The sequence below is a fragment of the Quercus lobata genome, chromosome 4, assembly GCF_001633185.2.
Source record: "Quercus lobata isolate SW786 chromosome 4, ValleyOak3.0 Primary Assembly, whole genome shotgun sequence".
In the NCBI taxonomy this organism is placed as follows: Eukaryota; Viridiplantae; Streptophyta; class Magnoliopsida; order Fagales; family Fagaceae; genus Quercus; species Quercus lobata.
Window position 1 is genome coordinate 19,704,682 of NC_044907.1, and position 10,074 is coordinate 19,714,755.

The 10,074-nt window shown below is 32.3% G+C and overlaps 1 pseudogene; it reads right to left on the minus strand.

Annotated features, from left to right (window-relative positions):
- Positions 1-3,949: 3,949 nt before the first annotated feature.
- On the minus strand, positions 3,950-9,722 carry LOC115983245 (annotated as a pseudogene).
- Between the last annotated feature and the right edge of the window lie 352 nt (positions 9,723-10,074).

Genomic DNA, 10,074 nt, shown 5'->3' on the forward strand with positions numbered 1-10,074 from the left:
CATCCTCAGACTTCTTAATACTTTCAAATCTAGTTGTTAACTGCTGCAACTTATTTATTTTAACTGCCTTCACAGTTTGGAGAATTTTCCAAGCAGTATGAGAAACCTCAACATTTGAGATTCTCCTGAACTCTTCCATAGAAATAGCATTAAAAATAGCATTCATGGCTTTGCTATTAAAAGCGGTTGCTTCTTTTTGGGAAGTAGACCACTCACTAACAGGAGTAGTCGGTTTTTCCCATCCGTATTCAACAAATTCCATACTCTTTCATCAATAGATTTCAAGAAGGTTTTCATCCTAACCTTCCAATAGGCATAATTATTCCCATCAAAGTGTGGAGGGATCACAAGAGAGTGACCGTGTTCAATGACAACAGAGGTCAAGGATCAACTCTTAGATCAAGAGATCTAACATAAGAGCTAACCTGCTTTGATACCACTTGTTAGGTTTTAGACCCCTTAACACAATATGTTTAACCTAATATATAAGCCAAGTTGATTAACAAGTTTGTTAGTTAAATCTAGGTGAAAAAAATATGTGTAAAAGAAATATAATGCGGAAAGTAAAGAACACAAAGATCTAATAACCTAGGAAAACCAAACCAGTAAAAAACCTGGGGAGGATTTAACCTAGCTATCCTCAAAGTAAAAATAGATCCACTATGAAAAAATTGAAATTTATACAATAAGACTTAGACTACTAACATCCTATTGCTACCTCGTGTAGAAAACTTATTACCACAACCACGTGATAGCTCCAAGTCCACGAACTACTTTTTTCCTTGATTTGCAGCAACCACAAGTTCTCCTACTTGTGACTTTGAGACTCCACTCAAAGGTTTTGGATCTTCGTGAAAGTTCTTTATGCAGCAACTGAAAGAACCATCAAGTTCTTGATGTGAATCTTGATCTTGATAGTTCTATGTGTGTGTTTGAAAGTATACACCTCTCAGATCTCACAAAAGATTCAACACACAACTCAATAAAGACCTCTAAAACGTAGCTAGGGTTTTTCCTATTATACTTGGAGTGAAACACTTAACCCTACACATCATATGGGCTTGGGCTGGTTTAGAAATTCTGCAGAAAATTCCCGATCCACGATTCTTGATCGATCGAGTCTAATTTTCGATCGATTGAGTCTTGCAGAAATTGAATAGTAATTTCTTGCAATTACTCGATTCCAAACTAATATTAAACCAAACTTTGAGCAAGTCTAAATCTAGACTAAGTGTTTTGATCATGGTTTGTCAACATATACAAAATGAAGTTTTAATACATTAATTCCTAAAGTCTTAGAGCCTAACACAAACATCAAGACACACCACTTTTTTTGGTTGTGAATGAAAATTCCACAAGTGTCTATTTCTCATTTAGCTAACGTATTCCCACATTTTTTTTTTTTTTGGGTTAAAAATACAATTCAGTCTCTCAAAATTTGCTTGAGTTGTTAATTTGGTACCTTAAGTTTTAAAATTATCAATTTATTGCCCCACGTTTACAAATGTGGTCAATACAATCGCTCTGTTAACTAGTGGGGCCCTTAAGTACATATAATGCCACCATTGTTGTGTAAAATTTACTAACAATTTTATTTATTTATTTTTATTGGTAGTCATGTGCAAGTTTTTTTTAGAGATAGTTTCAACCAGGAATGAAGCCAGGACTTGGAGTTAGGGGGGAGGCTTTACTGCTTGCTGGTGCGGTGGCTCTGGCCTCTTACTCTATAGCTTAACCACTGAGAATTTTTCTTTGGTGTCTTTGTTGCATGTTTACTGGATAAGGAAAAAATTATTTTGTTTACAACATTTTAGAGGGTTAGGTTGTTTGTTTTGGGTAAAATTGGTTGATTGGGCTTAAAAGTTTTTATTTTATTTTATATTAAAAAACTTTACTATATTCCCATCAAAAAAAAAAAAAAAAAACTTTACTATTGGTAATTTTTGTTGTTGAGCTAATTTTTTTGGACTTACATATTTTATTTTAAATTTAATCTATTAATTTTTTATGGCCTTTAAAAGGTGGAAAATGCTAAAGCTACAAAATTTTTACAAATTAGTAATGTAGTGAGTGATTATTGGTAAATAAAAATTGATTTAAGTGAGTGAACTAATAAGAATTTGCTACCTTAATAGTTTGTAAAAATATTATATAAAAGTTTATGGCTATAACATTACTCTTAAAAGAATAAATGACACTTTAAGAGGAGCAAAGTGTAATTTTATTGAACAAAATTGCTAAAATTAGTACCTATTAATATACTAACATTTTTATAAAAAAATATTTGGGGGAGGGGCCATTGCCCTCGAAGTCCATATCCAACTTCATCCATAGTTTCAACCTATGTCGTCCACTTCTAATAAGCGCTCATTATCATTAAACTTAGACACTAATTAGTTTTTAGTGTAAACGAGAATTGAACCCTAGATATCTTATTCGAGAACAAATTTTTTTAGTAACTGAGCTAATTGGAACCCAACTGTAATTGGTTATGTGCAAGTTAGATGCCTTTTACCAAACCATGTCAAAACACCAAAAGCTATTGGCGGAAACCCACATGAAACATTAAACATGAGAATCCCTGAAAAAAAATCATTAATCACAATACATAGATGAGGACTCTTGCATTCAACCATCAGTGAGCAAATGATTCAAAGAGTGGACTAGTTGAGGTTATTGGATAATTCTATTGATGATTGAAGTTGCGTTAGTGCGTTTGGTAAATTAAATTCTATATCTCTAGAACTTTAAATTTATTTTAATCTTATCATATTATGAAAGAGAGATGATGAATTGGATCTCAAATAAGATCTCTTAATAAATTTTTATTCACTTAACTAGCCAAAAACACTTTTCTCTTATTTTATCCTTTCAATCACTCAACTAGCAAATAGAAATTATCCTTTTCCGCACCCTCAATCAAATTATAATAACACATTCAAATGAAAATCTCACAAATGAACAAGGGATTAATAAAAGTAGATAAAAATAATCACATAATACACCAAAAATGATAATAATAAAAATAATCATAATAAAGTTGAAATACTTATTATGACAATTCTCTTTTCTTTTTTTTTTTTTTTTTTTTTTTTTTTTTTTTGAGAAACAAACACACACATAAGGGAAAGGGAAAGTGGTTATTATAACAATTATTTTGGTTATATAAAAATACCAAAATCTTTTCAAAATATATGAATGCCTTAGAAAATTTTACTGGTATTAATTATTATTAAAAGAGTCTTTTTTTTTTTGGGGGGGGGGGGGGGTGGTGCAACTGCAAATGGGCTTAAAACCACAAGCCCTATACGGAAGATACGAAGTCCATTTGGGCTGATAAATGGCTTAGGACGAAATGGGTTCACACTTCACACTAATTCACAATCCTTCACAAGGAAAGAATGGACCTTGCTAGATGGACAAAGTGAAATAATTAAAAAGGAAAACCAATTTCTCAAGCCCAGACTATATTCAAATAAAATAAATTAAACACACACACGCTTACTTTGTAGAGTTTTTTGCGACAAAGATCTTTAATTGATTATTTTTAATTAAATTTTTATTTATAATTATTGACAAATAACAGTGATATATATATATATATAATTTTTTTTTTTTTTGAGGGGGAAAACATAGACCAATAGATTAAGAAAAACCGATTAAATCGGTTTGAAGTATAGAAACAAATTGTGGTGGAACATATTTTTAATAAATCCAATTAATTCATAAAATGAAAATCTTCAAATAGAGGCAGATCTAAATTTCTTAGGCGTCTAAAGACTAAGCATTTTTATTGAAACCACAGAGAGAAAATACATCATATCTTTGAGCCAAGCCAGAAATATGATTGCTGAATTAACCAAAATAGTACATTAAAAGACATGATTGCTGAATTACACAAATTATTTGCTCCAATATAATATATCATAAACTTGACGAACTATGCTGTCTACCTTCATAATAAGTCATCAACCTTGTGCACCTGTGGTAAAGGAAGATAATTTCAATGAACAAGAATAATAAAAAGCTTTGAATTTCTAAAAATGACGTTGTAGTGACTTGTGACTGAGCTGTTCCCCTACAATTTAAAAGATATTCATTAAGCTATTACCAACAAGGCTACAATTTAATTGGTAAATTAAGTATCAAATTTTTGTTTTTTTGTTTTTGTTTTACACCTTTAAGAAAATTTAAAATGCAAGAAATTTAATTTGTAGAATTATGAAATCCAAACTCATTTAATATTTACTAAATTACAGCCACCTTCCTTAAATTTTATGAAATGACACTCCCCTTCTTAAGTTTTATGAAATGACAGTATGACACTCATTCCTTGAGGTTTATATAAATGTAATAGCTAATACATATCTCAAGGGAGGGGAGTGTCATTTTTTCCAAGTTTGAATAAGAATATATTTTTAAAATGAAATATTCTATTAGTGAAATCATAGTTTGGGAGGCATGGACTTAGTTTTTGCATTTATATAAATCTTAAGTGAGGAGTGTTGTTACGATAAACGTCAATGGATGGTAGTGTAATTTACCCTTTAATATTTATTGAATTAGCAATCCATTTACTTAGAAGAGATCATACATATCTATCATAATAAATACCTAATACTTTTATTTTTTTTTACACAAGATAGAATTTCTACTCTAGCCTAATCTATGTATATATGTATGTGTGTGAAGCTCCCTTCTAAAGACTTGAACCTCGGCCCTTGCCCCTTCACACCTCACAAGCATTTATACTTGTGGAATGACCACCGCACCAAGGGTACGCGGTGGTAATAAATACCTAATACTAAAATATATAGTTCTATATACAAATACAATCTAGATTTTCTTACAAAAACTGAATATTAGTTCAAATGTAAATTTCAATGAAATTTTTTTTACCATGGTTTTTAAATTTTTTTTTTTGATATCTTTAATCGAAAAATGTAAATGTGAAATAAATTTATTGCATCACAATAACAAAAATTAATTTAATGAATCAATCAAGAATTAACTATTTGCATACTCTTACCGAGTAACATCCTTGCAAGACATTTTGGAGAAATTACACTTTACCCACTAAATTATATCTCCTTTTACACTTACACCTCTAAACTATGAGAATAAACATTTACCTCCTTAAACTATGTGAATGCACACTTTACCCCATAAACTATATGTTTATTTGAGAAAGTTTTTTTAGACTTAGTTAAGAATGTTATATGCATCTAATTATGTTTATTTTAAAATATCATATATATATCGGCACATGCATGTACTAAATTGTTGTGATACATATATATATATATATATATATATGTATGTATATATATATATATATGAGAGATTACATACTAATTTGGAATTTTAAACGAGAAAGATTTCTCCAATAAATTAATTAGTTAAAATTTGTAGCATTTACTTGTCTATCACAACAATTTAGTACATGCATGTGCCGATAATTTAAGCTTATGTCTTTTATAGGGATCTCTGTCTAGATTAATAGGGGACGTAAGCCAATTTCTTGTGATGTCTCTTTAATAATGGAAATCACCCAAAATATCTCTCTCACACACACTCACAAAAGAGAAGAAGAGGATTCATTCCCAATCCTATGTATAGTAGAATGAACTAATAAAATTTCAAGTGGCTCCAATCTTTTTAGTTTTGCAAGATGGACAGTGGCTTTCTAATTGCTATATGATTCCCTTAAACATTTGGAATGGCTTTATTAAGTTAGTTAGATCAAGTGGTGTGGGTGGATACATTACCAAATTCTATATATATATATATATATATATATCAATGAAAAAACAAAATTTACCTGTAGCGCGAACTCCTTGTCTTTGTATACTAGTTTTAAGAATGCTTTCTCGAATTTTATGAAGCTCAACTACAACAGTACTGATGTTCATCCTTTCTCTTGGAAATTCTGTGGAACAAGCAACTCCAATTCCAAGTATCAAAATCAAGCATTCTTGAATTTTGGAACTTCCATTTTGATCCTCATTTTGAGTGTTGTTTATCCTCCTCATCTCTTCCTCTTACCTTTCCCAAAGAAAATTAGGATCTATAATGTGAATTTTTCGTTCTGACAAAGCTGCTTTGACAAAGTCATGAAGGTTTGAATTATCTTGAAAAATGCTATCAGTAGGTCTCTTTCCTATGAACATCTCTAACAATAGTATGCCGTAACTATAGGTGTCACCATATAGTGATACTTCATTTCCCATACCATACTCTGCAATTGCATGTAACATATGTTGTAAGATAGGCAAATATTTGTACTAAAAAAAGAAGGGAAAGAAAAAAAAAAATCTCACAAGTAATAAAGGTTTATTTTCAATGGCAAGTAATAAGAAAAAAAAATAAAGAGAAGTGAAAATTTGTTATGACACATTTTATCTAGGGTTAGCTTTAAGCCTAGGCCTAAGGTTCTGTATGCATAAAATTTCATAAAAGAGTCCCAAGGACCACATCAAAAAAAAAAACAAAGCTCCAAAAGATTATTTTAAAAAAAAGGAAAAAGGTGGGTTTTGTATTTTTTTTTCTCACACCTCCAAGAAGGCCGCTAAAATATAGGTAATAGAAATCCAATTAAATTGAAACCCTTAACAGTTTTGCAAAAATAAAATTTATATGAGAGTGTTGATTAAGTTAATTAATTAATATTAGTTGTACAAGAGACGTAGCTGAATTAGTAATTTGCATCTCAAAAAAGCAAAAACTTTGATCTAAAAAAGAAAAAAAGTTAAATAGATATTATTTGATCGATATTTAACTATTCAAAAAATCTCACTTAAAATTATTGCCTTAGGCATCAAATTGTATTTCGTTGGCCCTAATTTTATCTCTAGATACAGTACATCCATATTGAATCTATCATTTCATGCTTGAATTTATAGTAAGAAATGATGCGAAAAAGAAAGAAAATTAAATTTAAGAAATGTAAAATATATTTACCTGGAGGAGTATAACCAATTGTTCCTCTAACTCCAATGGAGCTTGATTGATTAGCAGAACAATCTTGGGAAACATCTTGAAGGAATCTTGCTAAGCCGAAGTCGCTTACATGTCCAATCAGGTCATCATCGAGAAGAACATTACTGGGCTTGAGGTCACAATGAACAATTGGTGTTTCACAATGATGATGAAGATAATCCAATGCACTAGCAACATCAATGGCGATATTCAATCTTTGAAGAATACTTAACTTCCTTGGCTCCTCAGTAGCCTCATTTGTTCTTGGAGTTGGATGCAACCACTCATCTAGATTGCCGTTTCTCAAGAACTCATATACCAAAGCTTTAAAATCATGACCTTGATAGTCAATACTTGAACATGCTATGAGTACCTTTACAAGATTTCGATGTCTGATGTTTCTTAGAGCCTCACACTCGGCCATGAAACTTTTGGAAGCTCCTCGATGTGAGAGGTTAAGCACCTTAACAGCAACCATATGTCTACCTTGATCAAGAATTCCTTTATACACGGACCCAAAGCTACCCTTACCAATTAAATTAGCAGAAGAGAATCCATTGGTAGCATTTAGGAGACTTTGGTAAGATACATTCAAAAGGAAATTTATTGAATCAATTGAGGTATTTTTCTTCCTTTTTTTTCTTAAAGAGCAAAGAAGTAGAAGAGATAGAATCAAAGTTACTCCAAAAAGCCCAGAAAGTATAGAGATTATTAATTTCACAATAAGAGTCAACTTCTTCTTTTTTGATTTGTTGTATTTGCACTTAGGAAGCTGAAACTTAGGTATGCCGCCGCAGAGTTCACCATTTCCATTAAGTGAAGTTGCACTTGTATTCTTGAAAATTCCCTTTGTTGGTACCTCACCCTCAAAATGGTTGTTAGATAGATTTAGTAATTGCAAGTCAAAAAGCTCCAAGAATTTCGGAATCTCACCTGAAAAATTATTGCTGGAAAGATCAAGTTGTTTAAGACCTCTTAACGATTCAAAAGATGAAGGGATGGTCCCTTGGAAGAAGTTTCTTCTCATGGCTAGAAATTCTAGCTTTACACAGCTTCCAAGACTCATCGGAATTTTACCGGACAACATGTTTTCAGAAATATCCAAATATCCTAGATTTTTGAAATTTCCTACTTCCATTGGAAGAGTACCGGTAAATTGGTTGGCAGAAATGTCTAAACTAATTGGTGAGAATGAGAGACCAATGACTTGTGGAGATATGGAACCACTGAGAATGTTATGATCTAGAAACAAATAAATCAGATTTTGACATTGACCAAGACTTGAAGGAATATTTCCCTGAAGATTATTCTCTTGTAAATATAATTCTATCAAATTTGTGAAATTTCCAAGGGAGGATGGAATGTTCCCAGAGAAATTGTTTTGAGATAAATCCAAAAATTGTAGCTTATGAGGCTTTCCAATTTCAAAAGGGATATTGCCAGATAATTTATTGTTCCACATTTCGAGTCTCTCCAAATTGATCAAATTTCCTATCCCAGCAGGAATGTATCCAAATATTTGGTTATTATCTAGGTATAAATCAGTAATATCAGTTGAGAAGTTGCTAATGCATTCAGGAAACTTGCCCCCGAAATTGTTGCCATTTATAGCCGACTTTCATAGATTGGTTGCATTTGTCAAGGAACAGAGAAAGCTCAAGTCATTTGCTTCCTCATTTCCAAGAAAATTGAGGGTAATGAGAAAACGCCTCATTTTATATAGCTTCTCCAAAGAAGGAACTTTTCCGGTTAGTTGATTTATACCCAAATAAATTGTATTTAGATTTGAGGCATTGGATATGGAAACAGGGATAAATCCTGTAAATTGGTTTCGGCTAATGGAAAAAAATTCGATTTTTGGTAGAGTGATGCCTATGTTTGATGGAAGACGTCCTTGGATTTGGTTGTCTCCTATATCAAACTGTGTTAATGAAGAGAGATTGTAGATTGAGGGAGGAATTGTACCAAACAACCTATTTGAGCCTACAGCAAAAAGTGTAAGTTTGGTTAATTGGCCAAAAGAATGAGGGATAATCCCACCCAAGTGATTATAAGTTGCAGAAAACCCTTTCAGAAATGATAGGTTTCCAAAAGAGAGTGGAATACTTCCTGTAAGATTATTCTTGGGAATAGCAAATATTTGGAGCTTAGACAAGGTAGCAAACTTTGCAGGTATTTCACCTACCAAATAGTTAAAACCAACATTAAACTCAATGAGGTTGGTGCAACTAGATAAATTGCTATGAATTATGCCACTGATAGTGTTGTTGTCCAATCGCAAGACTTGCAGTTTTCGCAAACAGCCAATTTCTGGAGGGATTTCGCTATGAAAATTATTATTTTGAAGGGTTAGATTCCTCAGAAAACTTAAATTTCCAACAAATGGTGATATAGGGCCTACCAGTTTTTGTGATTGCAGGTTCAGTACGGTGACTCTTTGATGTCGGCGACCACACGTTACCCCTTGCCATTGACAAAAGTGAATGCTATCATTCCAAGAGCTCATAATCCCAAAAGGGTCATGAGTTATCTTGGCTTTGAACTCAAGCAATGCCAATTGGTCTGTCACATTATTCCCGCTAGTTACAGAGGTGAGAAACAGGCAAAAGCACCAAAGAAGAATAAAAGCATGCATGTAAAAAGATGAGGGTGGTGAAAGTCCCATGGAATATGGTTCAAGGAACTTTGTTTAGCTAAAATGTTGGTAATTGGCTATGTGTTGAAACGGTACATCAGTGTGTTGTCCAGAGAGGAAGAGGGCTAATATGGCTATTTAGCACTTCAGAAAGCAAATTTATAGCAAGAGAAAGGAGAAAATCAGTTCAATGTGATGTTCGGACCCACTCCAAAATTGCCAGAATTGTCTGGGGGTAAAATTCAAGAGTTGCTAACGTTCACATTGATGCCACAATTTTGGTTAACACAAAAGTCATTTTGTGGGACCTAACTGGGTTCTATGGAGATCCTGACACGGCACAACCACCATTCTCTTGGAAATAGCAGATTTTAGATCATGGTTCTAGAGATTGATTCTAGCCTAATCATATCCTTGATTGAGACTAAAATCAAGGGCACCTTGTCCCCCTTTGGTCAAAT